Raw genomic sequence first — 24,613 nt, forward strand, 5'->3', positions numbered from 1 at the left:
TCTTTCTTTCTGCTCTTATACCTGTGTTCCCCCTTATATTCCTAAAAATACTTCATTTGGCATAACATGCAATTCATCCTACCAATCATTTAGTAATTTCAACCAAAAACCCCCAAACATTTAGGATTGTAAAAATTATCATCTTCTTTAGAAATTAATTCAAGTATTTGATAATTTTAAAAGACACCCTACATTTAGGAAGGCATTCTGCCTGTACTATTTGCACAAAGTACCTTAATGACAACTAAAAACGCAATGCAGTTGAGGAGTTAGTGAGCACTGAGCCTGTCTGAAGGGATATTTGGGAAACTATATCCAGCAAAAGGCAGTGACGAACCCCTACAGCGGGTAACATCTCGCACCATATTCCAGACATGCTAAAGCATATAAGGACAGCTGCTCCCTCCCCTTCCTGCATAAAGTAAAACAAAATTAATTTAAACCACAAGAATAAAAGGGATGGGAAATTCCTGAAAGCAGGCAGTGACCTTGGCTGACTCACAGCTGAGACTGGTGCCGGTTTCAGCTGATGGCTCCTGAGTGAAATATGGAGTGGTGTCAGTCCGCCTGCACGGCTCACAGCACTCACAGCACTGCAGAGGATTTGAGAGCCCGCTCAGTAACAGCCGAGCAGTAGTGTAAGGGAGTTATAGCGAGGTAAAATGTGGCGACAGGTTGCAGGCTGGCTGGCAGGCAGAAGGTGGCAATGACACCCCCCAGAGTCCCCTCCAGTGCAGGATTAAACGGACTAAACCACCAGCAGTCTGATGGCTTTAAGTCACCTGCTCAATGTTTCCCTATAAAAATGAGGAACACTCAGACTATCAGTGACAAGTGCAAGACAATTTAAGAAGCAGCCAATATTTGCACTGCATGAAAGCATGTCTAGCCTCCAAGACTCCTGACTCAAACCCTCATCTATTCTTTCACGCCCATATGGTGTGGGTCGGAGCTTGCTGTCAGTTACGGGACTGGCCATCTCATCTTCTTCCCAACTGCTCTGCTATTTTAATCACACTGTGCTTGAAACTCTCTCCGCTATCGACAAAAATCAATCACTGGTGCAGCCCCAGTACCATCCGTGGCAGCTGACAGCACATGTATACCTAAGACAGCAACTGGAAGCCACAGTTAAGGGCTCAGTCTTTCAGAAACCTACCAAATAATTCCTTATATTGGTCCAAAGGGGAGAAAGCAATGGGAAAGGTGTGATGGACTCAGAATCCCAACATACCTTTTGGTGCCACATGGGCACAGCCAGGTGCTGGGAGACAGGACAGCTATGTAATCCTATCCATTAACCCCAGGCCTGAAACCTAGAAGTCAAATTACAGTGACAGCTGGCAAGAGCCAATATATATATATTTATATATATAAATCTTTAGCCCAATGCTGAAAAATTTCTTAAAAAAAATGCGTAACTTTGAAACATAATGAAGATGATGACATACTTAGGGCTTATTCTGTTTTTCAGCTATGCAAGTTTTACCATTGTACTGTAAGAGTAACCATGCAGCAATGCTTGCCTGTGTATAAAACCCCCACAACTGATACTGGAGGGTCAAACCTTGCTGTCACTCAAGACTACCATTAACCCAGCCAGTGCCATGAAGCCATGGCAGACCCAGAGCTCTGACCAGTCTGCAAACACTCCTAAGTAATTCATTGCCAAGGTCCATTTGTAAAACTTGCTGTTGATTTCTAAATTAAAAATCAATTCTGTATAATGTGATTTAGGCTCCTAACAGAACAGGAACATGATAAACTCCACCAGTCTAACAGGATTACATGACTACGATTTATGGTGAGGGGTGTCCAAATCTAAAACACTTCTGCTGTTTTTGTATTTTGTTAACTGCTTAGTGTATTTGTGGTCCTGTAAAAGCAAATACACATATTTGCTTTATCTTAAATTAAAAAATACAAATGGCTTTACTCTGCAGCATTGTCCAGAAGATAAATTGGATGTCCTTCTTTTTTTTAAGATTAAAAATGTTATATTAGATTATCATTAGTGATCAATACAATTACTGTTTTATATTCAGCCTTTGAACCAAATAACGAGGCAAGAGACATAAACGCTATTCCAGTCCCAAATTTGACTATTAAGAGAGCTGAAAACGATAAAAGATAATGCCGAACGAGAACCACCCACGTAAACTTCAATAACTTAGGTGCTTTAGGGTTATCTTTTTTTTTTTCTTTTCTTTCGCTTCTTCCTACAGTCTGCAACTCCGAAGACTAGATGCATTTGAACGACCTTTCCCCACGAAGCCCACCTTGACACAATTCCGACGTGTTGGTTTTTTTTTTTTTTTTTTTATTATTATCATTATTATTATTTATTTATTTCTTCACATGCGAAACGCCGACTTCTGGAATGGCGGTGAGTGGGGAAACCCGTAACATCACATACCAGGGAGTTACTGGTGCGTTACGTACAGGCTCGTTCTTTGTCGGCCGAGGTTTGTGGGCGACAGGTTTCCCCCGCGGTGCGGCACTGCGCGGCCCCGCGCCGCAACCGCTCCTCCGCGCCCGCCGCCGCCGCCGCCGCGCCCCGGTCCCCCGCAGCCCCCCTTCACTTCAGAACCATCGCTTTGCATCTGTTCGGCCCAAAGAAATTAAAATTTGCCAAGCCTGAGCCGCGGCCCACCTGGAGACGCCCGGCTGAGGAGTTTTAAAGTTATTTTTCTTCGCTTTTCCCACACCAGGCCGAAGGGGTTCCGCCGCCGAAATCCTCCAGGTTCAGCGTTTTCTGTCGAGAGGGGCTTTACCGATACAGCGGAGAGCGGAGAGCGGGGGCGGGGGGGAGGGGAGGGGGAAAGCAGCCCTCCCCCCCAGTATTTACCCCGACAAAGGTCCCGCGACCCACCCCCGGCTCCATCCCGGGGAGACAAGGCCGGGGGCAGGCGGCTGCCCTCAGCCCACGCTTCGCCCCCGAAGCCCCGGCTCTCTCCCCGCCGCCCCCTCACCGCGGGGCCGCCGGGGGAGCGGCGGCGGCTCCGCGCGCCTCCACCATGTTGGCTCCGTGCGCAGCGGCGCGGAGGAGGGGACCGCCACCACCCCCAGCGCCAGCCCGGCTCCGCGGGGGCCGCCCGGCTCCTCCCCGCGGGCGTGGGGCCGCTGCCCCCGGCCGTGAGGCGCGGCGAGCTTGGCCCCGGGCTCACGGGGCGGCCGCGGGGGCGGGGGGGAGAGCGCGCCGCGGAGGAGGGGCCGCGGTGCCCGCCGGAGAGCCCGGCCGTAGGGGCGGAGAGTCTCCTCCTCCTCCCGCAGCGAGGCTCCGGCTCCCCGCACGCACCGGAGCGCCCGCTCCCTCCTCCTGCTCCTCGTCCCTCCTCCCTTCCCCTCCTCCCCCCCTTCCCTCCCCGGGTCGCAGCGGCTCCGGGAGGAGCGGGGGGGGCCCCCGCTTCCTTCCCTCCCCCCCTCCTTCTCCCACCCGCCACGCCGAGGAGAGGCAGGTGAGGACCCGGCCGCGCACCCGCTCCCCCGCCCCGCGGGAGAGGCGGCCGCGATGGCGGCGGCGGCGGCGCTCGCCGAGGCGCTAGGCCCCGGCCGCCCACCCCCGGCCTCTCCCCGCCGGGCGGCCCCGCCGCCGCGCCCCCGGTGTGAGGGGAGGGGGGAAGGGGAGGCGTCCCTCACCCCCGGCCCCTTCCTCTACAGAAAGTTTCTCAGCAACTTTCTTCCGGGCCCGAGCCCCCGCCTGAGGGGTCGGGCGGGCGGGAGGGAGCGAGCCGCGGCGTCCCGCGCCGCCCGGGGCTTGGCTGGGCTGGCTGCGGGGGGGCGGGCGGAGGGGAAGTAAGTTTGTGAGGGGAGGCCTCACGCCTATCCCCACTCGTTGCCGGGCTCCCTCCGCCGCCCCTTCCCGCCTGGCTGCCGCCGTCGCCGGGCGGTTGCTCGTTCCTCGGTGGTGGTGGCGGCGGCGGCGTTCACCGCCCGGGCCGGTGCTGGGCGTCAGCCGGTCCCGGCTGGGCTGCCGGGCGCAGGCAGCCGAGTGCCGGCACTGCCGGCCCGGGCCGGAGGATGTGAAAAGGGAGAAATTCAGGAAATTGATTTGCGAGTCGCCTGTAGCTTTGGCCTGCGTGGAATTATTTCCTATTAATTTTATTTTTTCCTTTTTTTGCTCACTGTTCTGGTTTGTATCCCTGCATCGAGCAGGAACGCGACTGCTTTAAATTTCTGAGTCACTAATTTAAATGTTCAGTCATCACACTTCATCAAGCCTCCTCGTCTTCCTTACGGTTTAAAAAAATAAAATAAATAAATGAATGTATTGGCCAGGCGCAGGCCCCCCCGTGCCTGCAGAGGCTGCGGGTAACTTTCCGCGCTGCATGGACCCACGGGCTTGCTGTGCATGGAGTTGTGTGTGCGTGGCTTCACCATTATACATTGTCACATTTGTTTCAGAGTGGTCCCTTCCAGATGTCTGGTGTGCGCGTGGGTACGGGCCACTTTGCCTTGGGAAAACTAGGTTATAAATATTTCCGAACCTCGCGGTTGTTAAGAAGGTGTATTCAGACGTACCTGCTGGACTTGACCCTAAACAGAGGCTGGCCATTAATTAAAAAATAGACATGTGGATTTACTAAAAGTGGCAGAATGATCCAAAAACATTGTAAAACTTGGACCATGTTGCCAGGGAAGGTGTATTATCGCTCTCTTAATAATTCGTCGATAGCTGAATGAAATTTCAGGTAAATGTTGCAAGCAAGATCGACCTTTAGTCAGGGAAGCAAGATACGAAAGTTTACCTCAGGCTTTTCCTTTCATTTTTGGAAAGTATGCCCTTGAAAAGGGATTTCTAATAAAATTGCCTTGTCAGTTACACTTGCAGTATGTCTGTCAGTAGGCGGTACAGTTTTGCCATAACTATATGTTCTGCAGGTTTTAAGGACTGTTCCTTTCCAAACAACAAAACCTTGCATTTCCACTCGTGTTTCTGATGCACGTCTATGAACTTAGCTGTAGGGAGGTTCCTGCTGAACATGGGCACAGAGCAGAGACGGTGGGTGTGTTTTGCGCAGCCGGCGTGTCGGTGTTAAGTTTGGGATGAGGTAGCATCTGTGATGGGAACAGAAAGAGCAGCACTGACGCTGTGCTGAATTTCAAAGGAAAAGATCCAGCAATACCAGGTGTGTGAAAGGGTGACAACAGTTGGTAGCAGCAATTGCCAGTAATTATTCCATGGGTTTGTGAGCTTTATTTCCTCAGGAGGTGCGGCTCAAATGCAACTGCAGTATCTGTGTGCTGTCAGTCCCCTCTAATAACTCTTCTGGCCATTAGCTGATTTCAAACAAATTTGGCAGCAGAGGTCTCCCAGGTGAGCAATTTCTAGAAAATTTGTGAAAGTAAAGAAACCAGGTAGAAGAGAGCTCTTAACCTGCACACCAGAGAGTTCATGTCAAAACTTATCTCAAGCTGGAAATTGATGCAGGAAATGGGGCCTCCCTGGTTTTGCTGCTCACAAAGCTACTGGTCCACTTTTCAAAAACTTTTTAAATATATGGAGCCCGGTACTGTTCTTTGAAATCTGAAGAACTTCATTTAGAATGAGAGTAGTGAGCCTGAGGTAGATTTCGGCTGTATTTCATATTATAAAGAGAGATTTTCAGGGGAATATTTATTGTGTAACAGCAGTTCTTTGGCTATGAAACAAACAAATAAAATTGAAAGTATATTTAAATTGCTATGTTATTTGAAATCGCTAGAAAAATACTTAATAAATCTTCGGTGTGCTGCGTACTGTGTAACATAATTATTGAAAAACTGCAGTTCACCGTTTAGGTTTTTTATCAATATTCATGTAGCAGAACAGAGAACTACGCTTCTGCACTAGAGGAATATTCTTTATTTTGAGCTTTGCATACTTCCTGCAGCTCCTGAAGAATGAAATCGACACACTGTTTGCTCCAATAAATTGATGGCTGTCACATGACAGTGATGTGAAAGTGTGGTGTGGCACATGTCAGTTTATGTGGTCAAAGTTTACTTTATGAACAACGTAGCTGCATCATTTAACTTGTCTATATGTGCTGTCTGCAGACAAAAGCTGTATATTTTCAATAGCTAATTCCTTGTGTTCAAACAGTTAGTTAAAAGAAATACATTCTTTCATCTGTATTCCCTACTTGGATCCAACTGTTTTGCCTCATACTTTGATCACAATTTGAGTAAGCTACCTTGATGTTAATGTAAAAATTGGTGTCAGCATTAACACAAAGACTACTTTAGGAACGTGTCCTTATTCTGCTGCGTCACATCAACCGGCCTTTTTCAGATAGGACACCTTCTGTGCATACATCCACAGTCTGTGGTTTCTGCAAAGCCCTTGTGAAAGGTTTCAGGCTTCTAGTACTGGAAGTCCTCTGCTAGTCAGTAGAACAGATTGATTAGTGAGGGAGAAATGTAGTTTCTCAAACTACTGTAACAGAATGGTTTAGTTTTTTGTCCTGGTGGAGCCACCTCCAGATACAAGTAGATAGCTCATTCTCTGTGTTTATTTCATTTCTGTTCTCCTTGAGAATGCCAGTAGGATGCTGTTTTATAGTTATGGATTTTATAATGTAGCAGTCACTAAGTTTTTTGGGGTTTTTGGTTGGTGTTTTTTTTTTTTTTTTTAGTAGCGACTGTAAAGCAGGTTGTATATGGTAACTTTTTTCAATCACTATAGTACCCATCTGCGTTTGAACCAATGGCTTAGAGCTGTAGGGTTCCAGACTGTATTATCAATTGCCAGGTTTTGAAGGCAAACCTGGACAAATTACCATGTGTATACTGAATTTGGTAGAGAAAAAGTCATGTTGAAAAGATGCTGTCAACTAACTGTAGGATAAGTTTAATTTTTAGGTTTTAAGAGGTCATTCTTACTGCCATTTCCTCCTATGAAGGTTAATCCTTAGTGGTGCTAACGCATCAAAGCAGAAACTGGCACCGAAGCAAGTTATTGAAACGAGTGGGACTGCACCCTTAGGTAAAGCTAACATGAACGGCTGATTGCAGCATCAGAGATCAAGGTGATGGTAACGTTAATGCTAGAAGTCAAGTAAGTAAATTTTATGACTTATGCATGAGTTCTGTTCCCTTTAGATTTAAACACATATTCTTTAAAACTGTAAAAGATAACTGGAAATAGGATGGAAAACACTCTTTCTGTTGTCACTTTGGGTAGGCATCTGCATAGGGCACCAGGTTTCATGGCACATCCCAAAAGTCAGTGGATTAAAGTTGCACTCAGCTGAAATGAGCCCTCGAGCTGAGGGTCTCCTGTGGGGACTGCTAGCCCTGGCTTTTATCTGAGCTCTGCAGCCCAGTGGGATACTGCCTTAGGGATTGTTGGTAAGCAGATCCTTGGCAGTGTTGACTGTTGTGGCCAAGACTGTGGTTTTGTTTTGATTTTTCTTGACTATGGTGTTAGGTAATGTTACAGGGTATGGTTAGAGAGTGCCGAGGAGGTAACAACAGCTAAAACCTCAGACTGGCATCATCTCTCAGCTTCTTGAGTACTCCAAGATGTCGCATAGGAAATTAGATAACTTATTTTTGCTAACCTGGCTGTACTTTATCTTTGTATTTTTGGAAGGCAAATGCTGTTACAATAGTGTTATATGAGACTCTACTAAGTACCTATATTGACTACATCTGTATCTTAAATGATTACATAAATTTTGAATTCTGGTGGTGCTACTTACTTCAAATAATTTGTCTTTCAAATTGGTACTTCAGGGGGATGAAAAACTTCTGTGTCTTAAGATACATCTTTCTGTGGTTTTCTTCACACCATGAGTCTAAAGTAGTCTGGGAAAAATAAATGATTCTTCAGAAACTTCAAGCCACCCCTTCAGTTCAGACTTTAGGATCAGCTAGACCAAGCTTACAAAAGTGAATAACTTTATTTACTTCTGTTGACAGTGAAGTTGTTGAGTAAACACACCCACATAGGTAAATGTTTGTAGATCGGGGCCTTAATTTCTTTCTGGGGAAACTTTCAGAAGCGATTTGTGGTGTTAATCAGATATTTAAAGTCAGTCTTCATATTTGAAGACTTTGGTTCAATGGGGTTAGTTTCCTTTGTTTGCGCATGCCCAAAGCACCGTCTAATCTTGCAAAACTGAGACAGTAATAGTGTTTTATTCATGGTGTGAATGACGGAGCATGAATGCGGTCAGGTCTTGGGTATGCTTACCAGGACTGATGGCCCCATAGCAAAAGAAGGGTCAGAGTGGAGGATGGTGTTCGTGTTCAGTCCTGTTCCAAATGTTTGCCCATCGTTCAGGCAAGTTTCTGATGGTGCACGTCAAGTTCAGCTTCAGGAAGAAAAATACAGTATGTGGGCTAAAGGTTTTGAAATTTTCAACCGTACTTAATGTCTTCATAACTGTAAGAGAAGGCAGTGCTTGAGCGAGGTATTTAAAGAGTAATTAGAGGGTACTATGAATCTCTTGTGTATTGCAGTTGTATAGCATTATAACTGTTTTGGCAGTCAGCCAGGAAAAGAAGATTTAAAACAAATTAATACTGAACAATCCTGTTTTAATAAGTTATTTTAAGTATGGTTAGATAACAAAATTAATATTTATGCTTAGAATGTGACAAAGGAGAAATAGGTCTGAGTTGTTTTGTGTATCTTCTTGCTTTTCAAGAACATTTTATTGGAAACTAAAATCATGACCAACACTTGTAACCACAGAAGAATAAAAAAAAAACGCTCTGAAGTCCTTGCTCTTCCTTTCCACACTCTTCCCATTTCTGGTTGTTTTTTACCAGCTTAGCTTGTTCAACATAATACTCTATTTTGCCACCAACAGTACCCCAAAGTCCAGAAGCTAAAAGACTGTGCCAAGGATAGCATGGCCACAGGCTTTCCTGATTCTTAGAAACCTGATGCTCTTCCTGAGCATCCAGTATTGCCCAGTGTCTCAGACAGTAGAAACCAGTGGTGAACCTCTCTGGTCTGACTCAGAGGTGTTTGGGCTAGATGGACTGTTGGTCTGTTTCATAACAGCTGGTCTTTCAATAGGCTTAATTTAACGAACACGTGCCTCAAAGATGAGCATCACTGTTAAGGTTTTGGTCAAAGCATGCTCCACTGAAAAATGAAGATAGAATTAATGTCTGGAAAATATTCTCATTTTCAAACTATACATTTATCTGAAACTAGCGTTCATTTGCCAAACTGTTGGAAAGGAAACATTAATAAAGAGCTGTGGTTGAGGAGGGAAATCTGAACATAAATACTGAAGTTCTGTATTTTATTGTAAAGTGTTTAAAACAAATCAATAAGTTTAGTAGTACATCTTTCAAGTTTGTTTTTTTTTTTCAGTTCTCTTGTATCTCCTTTCTTTGCCTTCTGATACTGTTTTTCTGAATGTCTGTGGTTTGAGATTAAAACCTTACTTTACTGATTTATAGAATCATAGAATGCTTGGAGTTGGAAGGGATCTTAAAGATCATCTAGTTCCAACCTCCCTGCCATGGGCCAGGACACCTCCCACTAGACCAGGTTGCTCAAAGCCCCATCCAGCCTGGCCTTGCATACCTCCAGGATTGGGGCCTCCGCAGCTTCTGGGCAATCTGTTCCAGTGTCTCACCACCCTCATATGAAAAATTTCTTCTAGATTAGATATCAGGATCTACCCTCTTTCAGTTTAAAACCATTACCCCTTGTCCTATCGCTACACTCCTTAATAAAGAGTCCCTTTCCACCTTGTCTGTAGGCTCCCTTTAGGTATTGAAAGACTGCTATAGCATCTCCACTGAGCCTTCTCTTCTCCAGGCTGACCAACCCCAACTCTCTCAGCCTGTCCTCACAGGAGACGTGCTCCAGCCCTCTGGTCATCTTTGTGGCCATCCTCTGGACTCACTCCTACAAGTCCATGTCCTTCGTATGCTGGGGGCTCCAGAGCTGGATGCAGTGTTCCAGGTGGGGTCTCACCAGAGCAGAGGGGTAGAATCACCTCCCTCGACGTGCTGGCCATGCTTCTTTTGATGCAGCCCAGGATACAGTTGGCTTTCTGGGCAGTGAGTGCACATTGCCGGTTCATGCTGGGCTTCTCATCCACCAACACCCCCAAGTGCTTCTCCTCAGGGCTGCTCTCAATCCATTCTCTGCCCAGCCTTTATTTGAGCTTGGGATTTCCCCAAGCCATGTGTGGGACCTTGCACTTGGCTTTGTTGAACTTAATGAGGTTTGCACAGGCGTACCTCTCCAGCCTGTCCAGGTCCCTCTGGATGGTATCCCTTCCCTCCAGCATGTTGACTGCTCCGCACAGCTTGCTGAGGGTGCACTCAATCCCACCATCCGTGTTGCCAACAAAGATGTTACAGTACTGGTCCCAGTACTGACCCTTGAGGAATGCCACTTGTCACTGCTCACCACTTGGATATTGAGCCATTGACTGCAACTCTTTGAGTGTGGCCATCCAGCCAGTTCTTTATCCACCAAGTGGTACATCTGTCAAATCCATGTCTCTCTAATTTAGAGAAAAGGATGTCATGTGGGACAGTGTCAAATGCCTTGCACAAGTCCGGGTAGATGTCAGTTGCTCTACCCTTATCCACCAATGCTGTAATGCCATCATAGAAGGCCACCAGATTTGTCAGATGTGATTTGCCCTTAATGAAGCCGCATTGGCTATCACCAGTCACTTCTTTATTTTCCAAATGGATGTCTTCAAAGCATATTAACAGGCAAAATTTGTAGTGTTTCAGTTAAAAGTTTAATGAGGTTAGTCTGTGAGAAACAGAGTTAAGCATGACATGTAGGTCTGACAAAACAGTGGTCTCCAAACATCTCAAAAATTAAAAATCTGTACTAAACCTAACAGCAAACTTCATGTTTTAAAAATCTGTAAAGATGTGGCATGCATTTATGTTCATGTGAGGACTAAGCAAGGGTGAGATGAAATGGGAGGAAAGTTTATGGTGATAAAAGTGAGGTTTTTGTGTCCCCTTCTCATAACTTCTTGAACTGAAAACAGAATGTACCAGCAGAACATTTTACTACTTCTGGTGTTTTTGTTGATATGACATAGTATTTAGTGTTTGTGACTAGCTCTGATTCCAGTAGTTCAGTTGAAGTACTCCACATTTTCTTAAAGGTGTGAACTTATTTTGGTGCTATTGTGAAGCTGCAAACATATGTAATAGTGCATCTTACACACTTGTAGGTAACTTCTCTTAATAGAAAACCTTGCAATACTTCAGTGACATATGAACCTGAAAATAAGGATTTTTTTTTTTTCATTTTCCTAATGCAAATTTATGCAAGGCTTAGATGAGATCCATAGGGCAAAGACCATTTTTGACTTTGTGTTATGACTAGCTCAGGTGATTTGTGTATCTGTCTTATGAGAATGCTGTTGCATATTGTATGGGGATGGAAGATTTGTGGTTTTCTTATTTGTTTGTTTTTTGTCTTAAATCTTAACATTGCTTCTCCTCTTTGATGCACATGTTAATTAAGTTAAGCCTACTGAAAGACCAGCTGCCATGAATCAAACCAGAAGTCCATCTAGGCAAATATATCTCTTTTAAAATTGTTTTTTTCCTCCCACAATTCAGGAGAAATTCTTAATGTCTCAAGTAAAAGTTGTCGGAAGTTTAGTTAAAGGGAAAATTTCCCTTTAGAAATGGGAATCTTTCAGCAACAGATGGCAGTTCTGGTTCTGCCTGTTTTAAATAAAAAGTATTCAGGTTTTCTTCCAGCAGTCAGATCTTAAAATGTAAGTGTACTGTCTAGTTTCTGAGGCATGTGATATTTGGGATTTTTGCCAAAGTAAGTTCTATGGTTTTGAGCTTCATCCACCCCACCCCCAAGTTCTAGGTAGAAGATGCATTAATAAAATGAGAAAGTCCTGAAACCAAAGAGAGGAAGGGGTTTGTTTAACTGATACCAATGTTAAATATTTGTTTAAAAGATTATTAAAGGTTATAATAGTATTGGCCAGATCAGCTCATCCGTACCTAACTGAAAAACATGCATTGGAGAGAGAAAAAGAGTATACTAGTCTTGCTGTGGACACCCATGTTTAATTTGTTTTTCATAGCAAAGTTAAATACTCTATTCAGGAACACTTACAGCACAGAGCAAAATACTATTCGTTTTGAAAACAATTACCCATGAAGGAAAGAAAAGGGAAAACCAGGATAGATTCTGAGCTGTTACTACTAGTCAGTTGGGGAAATTTTCCTGAGTAAAATTTCTTTTCTCAGTAGCCACACTCTTTCAAGCATGAAAAGTATTGTGTTAACATTCTGTAGGGGGTGAAAAAAAGGGTTCTGGTTTGGTTTTGGATGTTTTGTTTGTTTGTTTGTTTTTTGTTTTTAGTTCTGTGGTTCTCAAATGAGTGAGTGAAATACAAGTACAAAATTATCAACTTTAGAAGATGTGAAAATGAAATGCCGACTTGTATATGGCTTTAGAGGCTAAGATGCAATAGTAATATGGATACTTTTTTTTTACTTTCAAGTAGTTCTGTACTGTATTTTAAGTACAGTTATACACTTAAAACACAATTCATAAACCATAGTGGTTGAGGTTATTTAAAGTGATAAGCTTTCAAAATAGCTTGCTGAATAATTATGTATATTATGTAATTTGCTAAAGATATCAATCTCCTTTTTCATTTTAGGAAATATTTCTTAGCTTGTATGCTGTAGAAACCTGCAGAACTGATTGATTCAGGCTATCACGATGTACGTAAAATGAGACAAGTGATAGTTTATAGGTGAAAAATTATTTCCTTGGAAACGTTGAATTGTTCGTACCAAGTAGGTGTATTTAAATATTGTGGAATTAATTTGCATTAGTTATTAAATCTAGGGCTCTTCGATTACCTTCCTCCCTGCTTTAGCTTAGGTCTGACGTACCATCAGAATACTGTTTAAATTTGGTGATACATGGTGAAAGCATAGCCAAGTTAATACAAAGAGACTTAGATTAACAAGAATGACACCTTGATTTTATATGGTTATTTTAAGTTATTATTTTAACTTAATTTTGCACTTGTGCTTCTTTGTTCTTTTCCCAAAGAAAGAGGCTGAGTCTTACTAGTCAGTAAAATACATTGACTCTAACTATATATTAGGTTTACACTAATCTTGTTAGCTTTTTACCAGGGGCATGGATTTTGTGCATGTTTAATGTAGTAATAAAGTGCCTTAATAATTATTTTAAGCTATATGTATAATTATTTAAGCAATGAAAGCCCAATTTATACGCAAGACATTTTTTTCTTCCTAATTTGTGTTCAGTGACATTTGAGTGGAAATTCTGATTGAAATTCACATAAATAACCGGCAATACATTTTAAGGTACAAATTAATAATATGTTGCCTTTTAGATAAAGATATAGAAGGCAATAATTCTAAATGCAAAATACATTTTGTTTTAAGTCTAATGGAAGTATTTACAAAAGGGAATGTTAGCTTTAATTTGTTAATTAATTTTGGTCACCAAAACCTCTAAGGTCATAAAATGAATATCTCATGTGCAAGTTTTTGTTTTCTTTGAAAAGATGAACAAAAGTCTCTCCTCTGTCTTATCGTAAGATATCATAAATTCCTTATTCCTTATCTTCCCTACATGTTTCTCAGATCCTAGTGAAATGATATCTAAACAATATTAACTGGAGGGAGGGGGGTCCTCTGCACTTGTAACAGTTTTTGTTACTTCAGGTATTTAGGTGTTCAAATTCTGATTCCAGGTGGTTATGAATAAGCTCTGTCAGTTCAGTGATTTGAATTTGTTTAAAATTTTGGCGGCTAACAACATAGTTCAAATAATTTTTTAATTTAATATAGGTTATCCTAACAGTAAATTTGGGTCTCAATATAAATCGATGTTACAGGTTAAAAAAAAAACCCTACTCCACTTTAAATATTGAAAAAATGCCATTAGAAGGGCAACTTTCCATTATAACATGACATGTGGTCATTTAGCATATGACTTAATTTGGCTGTGCAGGTCTGTTGTATTTTATTTTTGCTGTTATACAAATGCTCAGAAGTAAATATCGTTTTCTGCATTATAAGCAGTGCAGTATAGCCAGGTAACCAGGTAATTTAGGTGACCAAGCCAAATTATGTTCGGGCCAACAGAGTAACCTACCAAAACTTTTGAGCCTGTGGACTGATCACAGCGTAAGATGTTTTTGAGGCAACCGTAACAGCGCAGATGGGGAATTGTAAAGTTAGTAAGTGTAATTGCTGCATGATTTCTTCAGCTTGGAAACCATTAAACTGTTGCTTGTCTTAAAGTATTTTCCTAGACTTGAGGGATTGTTACTTTTTCCCCCTCAGTTTCTCTGAAACTGAACAGACAGGGCAGATGCGTTAATGGTTTTACAGTCAGAATATCTGAATGTGATTATATTATCTTTTTAAAAACGTTGCCATGTAAAACAACTTTTCACATGCATTAAACTAAAATGGAAATTAGACCTTTTTCCTTTTTTTTAAATTTTTTGTTTCATCAAATCAATTGTATATTTTTTTTTTTGTTTAGCTAATTAGGAAGTGGAAAATCAGAACCTATTTTTATTCACAGATATTTTAGCATTGCTGTTCTAGGACCTGATCCTTTCTCACACTGAAGTCAAGTGCAAAATTCCCCTTGACTTCAGGGAAAGCTGGATTAGCTTTATACAAAAGGACCAAATTGTCCTCTGGGATAAGTGAAGGCAACCCAATTGAAGTAGACTTCACTGGAGTATAAAATGAAGACAAAGAAGCGTTGCCTGCCTTTACAGGCAATGAAATTGGATCTGTTAGCTTGAACAGCTAGGTTAATTTAGCAGTTGAATCAAAGAAGTTTTCCTTTTTTCAATTAGATAGTACAGTTATATTAATTCACTGCATCAAGCAGTGAATAAGATGTCACTTATTTTTGACTAAAACTGTTTTACAGAAGCTAGAATCTGCGTATGAAATCTTTCGTCTATGTGTCATAAGAATTATTCTGAGAACTCATACACTTTCTAAACTGTTAGCAAATGTTCAAGCAGTTTATCCTTAAGTAGCTGAAAGGGGTCCACATACCGTTGAAATTAAATAGGCTTTATGTGACAAGTTGTGTGGAGCTTGGGGAGCTTTGTATTTTCAGCATGAGGCTGGCATCCTGAGTGGCTTTCGGTAGTCTTGCTGTACTGGGAAGAGGGTAATTCGTTTACACCAAAAGTTGGGCTGGATGTTATCCCTTGTGTTTGCCAGTGGTATCCAGCATAATCCCACTGACTTCTGCAATAGACAGTAGCACCTTTGGCACCTTTTTTTATGCTTTTCACAAGGGTATCTGTATTGTGTACACAAACGATGAAGAAATAGTATTTGAAAAATGAACTCAAAATATGGTGATTACTTATGTAATTCTCTATACTACTTGTATAATGCATCATTCATCACTCTTGCGTATCAAGTTTTTCTTTTAGTGCTTCTGGTATCTGTTGGGATCATGAATTAATTAAACAGTCTGTGTGATTATTTTGACCTAAGCACTGCGTGGCTTTCTTCTACTTTCCCTTTGAAGTTTCACAAAGGGAAGTAGGGCTGGAACATTGTAATCTCTTTAGGGTGATTTGAGAATGAGTACTCAAATGCTGCTCTGTGTTTCTTTATTGACATTTCAGGTGTGAAATTAAATCCCCTCCCTGGGAAGAATGCACATCCACAGAGCTCCTGGCCATTTAGTATATGTAGCTCTGCAAAAAACCCAACAAACCCGTCCACAAATAATGGCTGCTTCAATACTTATCTGATGCTAAGGGGTTAAGTAGTAAACTGAAATTCTCTGAAACATTTGAGGTGCTAAATTTACAAAACAAGACACAGGAACTGTTTTAAGATTAGTCATAGTTAGGAAGCCTATTGAACCACCAACATCTTCCCGGAAACATCCTGTACTTTTGTCGTCTTCGGCTAGCTTCATCTATTCACCCTCTTCGCTGCTTTTTGGTTTTTAGAAACTCTTGCTGCAACTTCTTTGTGACTAAGGCGCATTGTCAATCAGTCCCGTTCTCCCCATGCCAGCCAACTGTCCCCTTAATGCAGCAATTCACTTGGATGAATAGTGCTCATACTTTAAGGAGACAATTGCCTACCAGAGAGAGTGCCAAGTTGATTTAACTTTGCACAAGTGTGAAAGAGTTTTTAAATGGATGCTGTCAACTGACATTGGCCCAGGGCTTTAGCTGCCTGGAAATTGTTATAATCTGATTGGGAGTGTGTCCAAATTTGTTTAAAATATTTTAGTCAACCACTTGGCTGCAGAGAGCATTAGTACCCCAGAAACTGTTGTCAGACGGTCGTCCTTGGTCTGTCGGAACTACAGCGGACGTGTCCTGGCCCAATGTACAACAAAGCTTTTAAAATGTACTCTTTTTTTGGCAGTACATCACTAAATTGGTGAAAGAATACAGCGTTCGTGTTGTAATCTGCTCTTCCAGTTCACTTTAATGCTACAGTGTGTGTTTGAAACACTTAGTTGGATGTATAATACAGTATAAAACCACAACTGTAGCCTGTCATTACTGTAAAGACTTCCAGAACTGAGCTGCCATTTAGCCAAACTAACTGCTGCATTATCCACTATCTGGAAATGTTTAGAACCGGACAGAATTTAGGAAAATTGCATTGCTGCTTTGTTGGCCAGAATTTGTTGTTGCATTTTTAGTGGAAGTTGAAAGGATGCTTACCTTCTAGGTATGCCATCACTTGAATGCAGAGGGTTTGGTGCTGTGTGTTCTTTCTTCCCCAATAAGTGTGAGCACAGGCCTTTTCTTAGCATAGTTTGGGGTCTGATATGTCTTCACTGCATTTCTGAAGGGGAGAGAGAAGGTAAAAAAATTTAAGGAAAAAACATGTGGAGAAGATGCTTCTTGAAATTCCTGATGTCTGTGTTTCACGGAGGCCAGGAAGTCTGAGAAAAGGAGCTACTTCTGTCAAGAGCTTGACAAAATATGGGAATTAAACTAGATGTGTAGAAAGGATGCTGTTAACAAAACGCCCAGTTTAAAGGAGAGGAAAATTCTTACAGGTATGCTGATCGGGCGATATGCCTGCTAAACTTGTGTTTTCCCAACAGTAAGTAGTGAGTATATTTGGGGGCGGGGAGGAGGGTGTTTTCCTTGCTTCTCTGAGATCATTAGGCCATTACAGCTGCAACAACATTGTTACTAGTTTAGATACATTTGTGGAGAAAAAAGAAGCATTGTTATTTCAGTGCCTGGCTGGAATAAGTAGTTTGTTAAGCAGCACTGTGACATTGTTAGTTGTTTTGAGGACATCCCAATTAGTAGATATGCAACTATTAATGAGTAAGTGTATTGTATACATCAGAAAGAAAATATTTAGGTTGGAAAAGATGAAGAACAGAAGCTAGAATAATTTCCAAATATGAAGATGGTTGGGAGTTGTTAGCATAGCATGGATTTATGAACCGGAAATTGTGTTTAATCCAGCTTCTGTGATGAAATGACTAACTGGGTGGATGAGAGCGAAGCAGTAGGTGTTGTTTATCTTGACTTTAGTAAGGCTTTCAGCATGGTCTCCCATAGCACCCTCATAGGCAAACTGATGAAGTACAGGCTGGGTGAGTGACTGATGAGAGTGACTGGAAACTGGCCGAACTGCTGGACTTAAAGGGTTGTCATTAGTGGCCCAAAGTCCAGCTGGAGGCCAGTCACTAGTGATGTACCCCAGGGCCAGTCCTGTTTAACACCTTCATTACTCACCTAGGTGGTCACACAGAGGGGCACCCTTGGCAAGATTGCAGAGGATACAAAACTGTGAGGAGTGGTTGGTAGACCAGGGGGTTGTGCTGCCATCCAAATAGACTTCAACAGACTGGAGGCATTGGTTGACAGGAAGCCTATGAAATTCAGTAAAGAGAAATGCCAAGTCCTGCTCCTGGGGAGGAACAACCCCAGGATCCAGTATGTGGTAGGTTAGAACCAAATGGAAAGCCACTTTGCAGAAAAGGACCTGGGACCTGAGAATCCTGGTGGAAAAGATGTACATGAGCCAGCAATGTGCATTTGTGGCAAAGAAGGCCCAGTGGTGTCCTGGATGGATTAGGAAGAGTTACCAGCAGGCCAAGAAGGTGATCCTTTCCTCCTACACAGCACTGGTAAGGCCACACCTGGAGTGCTGTGTCCAGTTCTGGGCTCTCCAACATGAGAGAAATATGGACATCCTGGATAGAGTCAAACAAAGAGCCACTAAGATGACTAAGGGCCTGGAGCATCTCTCCTGTGAGGAAAGCCTGAAAGAGCTGGGACTGCTCAGCCTGGAGAAGAAAAGGCTTAGGGGGATCTTAGGTGTATAAATACCTGATGGGGTAGAATAAAGAGGACAGAGCAAGGCTTCGGTAGAGTCCCCTAACAGGACAAGAGACAATGGGCACAAATTATAATATAGGAAATTCCATTTCAACATATGGAAAAAAATGTGTTGTTTTTTTTTTTTTTATTGTAAGGGTGATAGAACACAGGAATGGATGGTCCAAAAACGTTGTGGAGTCTCCATCCTTGGCGATAATTCAAAACCCAACTGGACACAACCCTGAGCAACTTGCTGTCATTGCCACGGCTTTGAGCAGAGGGGTTAGAGTAGGCCAGAAGTGCCTCCCAACTTCAGCTGTTTTGTGATTTTCATGAAAGGAGTTAAGAGGGCCACAAAAGTAAGTGTGGTAGTTGAAATGAAACAAAACACAGGTGTTGAAAGACAGGATATTTTTGTTTGTTTGTTTTGGCAGCCAGATGGTTTTTTTTTGTTGTTGTTTCTACCAGCTTTCTTATGATAGGTTGGGAAGAGTGGAGATAACTCTTTGCAACTGCATTGTTCTCCTGGGTTTCTTTGCTTTCTGCTATTAATATCAAGTCTGTGTATGGCTTTATTGTCTGCTGTGTCCTCTCCCCACTCCCATGGCAGCAGTGGCGAGGACACTGTTAACTTCTCTGATGCCTCAAAGACTGAGCAGCACCAGAGGCTTTTAAGTCAAGGAAATGTTTTCATCTCATATTTGGAAAGGTGTTTTTTCAACATCTGTGACAGGGTACTTTTTTTCTTAAGATGTGAATGCTGCACTTGCTCCAACAGTGTCTTTACCAACAGTGATAAGGTGTTGATTTTGTTTTTCTCCCTACATTTGATGAAACATACTGAACTGATGAATCCATGCTGTTGTTCTGTTGATGTTAGAACTACAAACTTCTGTTAGAATAATACAAAATATAGAGGTGAAAAAGGAGCTGGAACAGTTGCATGTGGGTTTAAACACACTGTTATGTTTAACTTTAACATCTTACCAATGGAAATATAGCTATGATGAAACCTAGCGTTTGAGCTTGCATCACAGAAAGGTACCTGATCAGTTTAGTAAGATGGGACTTGTTAGTTTTCAACTCCTTGTCTTTGGACTTGTGAGTAGAAAATAAGATAAATAGTCAATGCTATGCTGAAGAAAAATTGGGTGAACTTGGACTTGAAATTTAGAGGGCATTTAGAAATCTTGTGAAACAAAACTGCAACTTCATGCAATTGGTCAGGATAAACATACTTGTGTATATTGAAAATTGGCTTGGTTTAGTGCTTGTCTCAAATTGCCTGGCTGCTGGTTGTAATTTCCGCAGAAGTTCTCAATTCCAGTCTTCTAGCAAGATGTTAAAAGTTGTACTTGCCTTTGAACAATATCTCATTTGCAAATGAATAACTGTTTTTAGACGCTCATTTGTGTTTTCTGGTAATTAGGACAGCTATTAAATAGTTGAATGGCTACTACTGCACAGGAGCATATATTTATGGAACGATCATTTACAGACTGGAAATATAAGAGAGTTCTTTTTGTAAAACTAAATGTTTGTAGTATTACTATTACAGTAAATCTGTATCATCTGATAAAGGTCACCTGCTCTTCCGAAAGATACTGCTTAAACCTTTTAAGGAAAAAAACAACACTACATCTCTTCAGAGAGTTTTGCTTTTGGACTTAGAAGTACAGCTTGCCAAATGGCAAGCAAGCAAGGGTCACTGTACTGTTGACAGTAAGCAACAAATACAACATCTAGTTAAAATACAAATTACTTTATGTATGATATCTAATGTCTTAATCTGCATGTGACACTTATTTTGTTTTGTTTTGAAAAAAAGGCTTCAGGAGATATCTGGTGAACTACAGATCAGTAAGCCTGACATCTGTGCTAAGTAAATCAGTTGAAATAATAATGAAGATAAGGTGGACAAACATGATGTATTGAGGAAGAGTTAAAAGCCTGCTATGAAGGGATGTCATGTTTTGCAAACTTACTGGAGGTGTTTTAAGGCAAGCACATGAACAAATTCGATCTGACAGAAATAGTTTACCTGAATGTCCAGCAGACATTTGACAAGGGCCCCCACCAAAGAATTTTGATGAAAGTAAGTAGTCGTAGGATAGGGGCAAAGGACTTCATGTGGTTAAATTTATGACTAAAATATAAGAAAGGGAGAGTTGGAGTAAATAGGGTAGCAACAATTCTCCAGGGTTATGTTAATGCAGAATGTTCAAGTTCATAAAGGATGCAGAAGAAAAGTGGGTTCACAGACTTTACTGATGGGTAGCAGATGCAAAGGCAGACCCTAGCATTGGACAAGGACTTGACAGTGCTCAGCAACTGGATGTTAAAATGGCAGATGAAATTTCCCATAAATAACTTCATGTGGTGTATTTTGAGGTGGGAAGGAGCAAGCTTATCTTTGCATCTAGAAAGATGAGCTCAAATCTGACTATTGCCTCTGGAAATGGTTAGGAAATAAAGAGAGAATAATGATTATACTGTTTTTAAAAAAGAAATTTTAAAAAATTTAATTATCTTATGTAGTTCTGCCTTGCTCACCCCTATCCCTATCATCTCAAAAAGAATGTAGTTTAAGTTTTAAGGAAGAGCAAATCTGAAACAAATATGAAACAATTTCTGTAAGAGGATCAGCATGGATTCATTTGTTAGGGTAGAAATGGTGACCGAAAAGTGGTGTGACAGAATCCTGTAAAGCGTTTAGTAGCCAACAGGATATAAATAGGGAGTGTTTATTCACTGTCTTTTTTTTTTTAAGTGCGCACACACTAAGAGGTATCTAATGAAACTAGCAGCTGATGAATTGAAAACAGACAAAAGGAGGTGGTTCTCAACAGAACGTGTAATTAAGCTATAGAATTTCTTGCCTCAGGAATTTAAGGAAGCTAAACATTACATCAGTGCAGAGGGAAACTGTCTTTTCATGGAAGAAGAATCATCAAATGCAAATACCTATTCTTGTTCAGGAAATCCTGCTCCTGCAAACTGTTGAGTGCTCAGGGAGTATTCTGGGGAAGTATTACTATATATTTATTGTGTTCTTACATGCTTCACTTGATATCTATTATTGGCTGTTGTCAGTGAGAGGGTATTTGAATGGTCATGGACCTTTGGGTCTTGCTCAGTACAGCCATTCCTTTGTTGTAAAGCCTGCTCCCCCCCCTTTTTTTCCTTTTTTTTTTTTTTATAATTCTTTTTTTTAAAATTTCTCTTGTTTTCCAGAATCCTTTCTACCAGTAGCATTCAAACTTTGGCACAAAATGGGGCGGTAACTGATTTCGGGGGTGTTTTAGGGCCACTGGCTACATAGTCTTCTCTTTGTGTGACCTTGTATGTGCTACCAAAATAGAAAATCTACATGAAGCAAGGGTCATGTTCAGGGCAGGGTTAGGACTGCAGGTACACATCAGTTGGTGGCTTGATATCCTATGATTTTGTCCTTTTACTGCTGCATAGTGTGTTTTTGGTCATGTAATGGATGCACTTCCAATCACATCTCTTGTGTACTCCTTGCACAATAGAGGCCCTTTAGGTAAAGAAGTTCTAAGGAAGAGGTGTTTTTGAGTGGGTATTGATCAAACAAATGCATGGTCTGGGCTGTCTGTAGACTGCTTATTTCTGCTCTCCATTCAGACTCCTTTGCGGTGATTTTTGTGTTGCACTTCCCTCTCCCGGACATGCTAAATGCCCATATCTCTCTGTTGTATGTGACCAGCTTATCAATAAAAATATACTTCTTTCTGTCTGTAGTGCCTATTGAAATAACCAAGGGACCTCTCTACTTGTAAATGGAGAAGTAATATTAAGTAATATTAAGAATACATACTTTGTGCTGGATGGAAATATTGCATTTGAGAAGATTCATGCTATTTGAAACAAGAGGCTGCTATTTAATATAGCTGCCCTGTTCCTTTTGTCAAGATGGAAGTTGTGCAAATCGCAGGTGATTTTTAGTTTGGTTCAATCATAATTGTTTATTTTGATTTAGGAGCACACTTTACCGTGTCAACAATTTTGAATCCTATGTCCTCACTTTCTGTAGAAACATTCCTAAAGTTTTGGCTGACTTTAGGCATTTAGTAGACTTAGTAATACATTTTCATCCAGTTATTCATAATTTTGTGAATATATGGGCTTCTGAAGAGCTTTCTGTATGTGGCTGCATTATTTTAAAATAGTTCTTTCATATTCAACAGGTGCTATAATTTGTACAAAAATGTCAGATGTGTGGGATTTTTGCTTGAAAGATGTGCTTATTTTTCCACGAGCAGACCTCTAACAGTTGTGTGAGAGGGGAAGTAGTAGTGACTGCTAATGTTTACTTAGAACTTAAGATAATTTAGGGTAGTGCTGCTTCTCACCTTCTTGAAAGAAGAGATTTTTAGCCTAATTCTTTGATTCTGTAACAGAAGATGACCATTAGGCATGCTATGCAACATAAATGTGAGCATTAGATACCAGGAGACAAGTAGGTGAACACCAGCTTTGGCTGCCTATACGTGAGCTAGTTCTGTAGGCTGCCTTTATAGTCAGTGGAGAGAAATAAGCACTTTCACTGCATGATTCATCTCACCCTCAGATAGATGTCTAAATTTGGAATATGAATTCCACCTGAAGTCCATTACTGAATATAAATGTCATTAGTTTGAACTAGGGAATTATTTAAAAAGACACTAGCTTGACTAGCATGGCAATTGAGTAGAAGCCTTTTGTTTTCTACCATGAATTAGTTTTCAGAGATTTAAAATCAGTACTCTGTAGCCAGTTTCATATTTTGTGTTATTTGAAGCTGTTCTGCTTTTATGGTAGATTTGAAACCTAACAAGTAAGGTATATTCCTATTGACTAATTTATAAGCATCTAGCTCTGTGAAGCTGAGTAGTCCTGTTGCCAACTGGTTTGATTATTATGGGTTTTGGTTTGGTTTCTTGGGGGTGGGGGGGAACTAGCATAATTAGAAGAGCAGGACATATACCAATTTTCTTTCTGCCCTAACCTTTGTTAAATGTTAGTGATGCAAAAAAAAAAAATAATATTTAGGCATCATTAAAATCGTTGCTCTTCTAGAGGAGCCTGTCTCTCTCCACTGGCTGTACAGGAAGCCTGTGTAAGGCGATCCAGACTTCAAATTTTCAGAATCAAAAGGTAGACAGTGCAGGTACCTTCCTTAATTTTTGTTTCTGGTTGGCTGGAGTCAACACTTGGAATGGCTGGTATCCTTTTTAAGTTTCATGCTGTGCCATGTTTGCTCACTCTGCCGTCCTTGAAAACTTTCTGTTTCCCTTACCCCCCTTCTTTTTTTCCTGTGATTCTTGCCAGTGGCAACCTCCTGGTCTTTTCTCTTTCTTTCCCTTTGGGAATGCTGCTTTTTATGACTTAATTTGTGGCATCTTTATCCTGATCACACTAACCAAGTCTATCCTATAAGGATCAGACTCTATCCTTATACCTGAATCAAAAATAAGATTGCTGTTGTACCACTGTATTTTTCTGTTCTATTAATTATACTTATGTTTAGTTGTATATGAAAGGCTGATGGAGCTCTGTCAAGTTTGTTGGGTGCTTTTTTTACATTAAAGTGAGTTGGTTTTTTTTATTTCCTACATCAGCCTGAACATTCTACAAAGTAGTTTAGGATTAGTTAATAACTCGCAACAATGTGTCAGGTTATATACATCAGAGAAACCTGTATCCTTGGCACATTTTCCTCCACCAGATACAAACACAGGGGGAAGAGGAGTTCCTCACTAGGAGCTTTGGGGAAGTCACTGGTTGGAAACTTGGAACTGAAGGGTTGCTGGGGTTCCTGACTGGGAGAACTGGGTGCTGCATAGATATTGTGTGGGCTCCTTACTTGTACCGACAAGGACATAAACCAGTTCTCAGCTCTGACAAAAATCGCGAGAGTCAGAAGTCACAGCTCTGACACACTACGGGTAGCTATGAGGACAGATGAAGCACATCACCAGCCCTTCCTTAACACTGGCCAAGCATTTGTCAAATAGAAATTGTCAGGCACTCCTAGAATAAAATGCCTTCCCTGCAAGAGGGGACATAAAAAACCCAGTAGTCTCTACCAGTTGGAAATGGCTGGATAATATTCCCCATCCCCAGTCTGGCAATTTAATGCTGGGTGTTGTATGAGCAGGAAATGCAAACCTGTCAGTTTGTGTGATAAGGAGCAATTGCTGAGCTCTCCACTTGATATCAAGTAGGACTTTGCTTGGGGACAATATCCCTTCTTCATGTTGAGTTACAACCACTATTTAGTAGAAATATGAAGCGCTACC

At 41.5% G+C, this 24,613-nt stretch overlaps 1 protein-coding gene across 1 annotated transcript in view; it reads left to right on the forward strand.

Moving 5' to 3' along the window:
- Positions 1-3,304: 3,304 nt before the first annotated feature.
- The window catches only part of YES1 (YES proto-oncogene 1, Src family tyrosine kinase), a 62,199-nt gene continuing 40,890 nt past the window's right edge, over positions 3,305-24,613 (forward strand). Inside the window, exon 1 of the mRNA XM_082499630.1 lies at positions 3,305-3,458. The gene's annotated coding sequence lies outside the window, so the exon portion shown is untranslated. The remainder of the gene's footprint in view (positions 3,459-24,613) is intronic.

The sequence above is a fragment of the Vanellus vanellus genome, assembly GCF_965231255.1.
Source record: "Vanellus vanellus genome assembly, chromosome: 2".
NCBI classification, from domain to species: Eukaryota; Metazoa; Chordata; class Aves; order Charadriiformes; family Charadriidae; genus Vanellus; species Vanellus vanellus.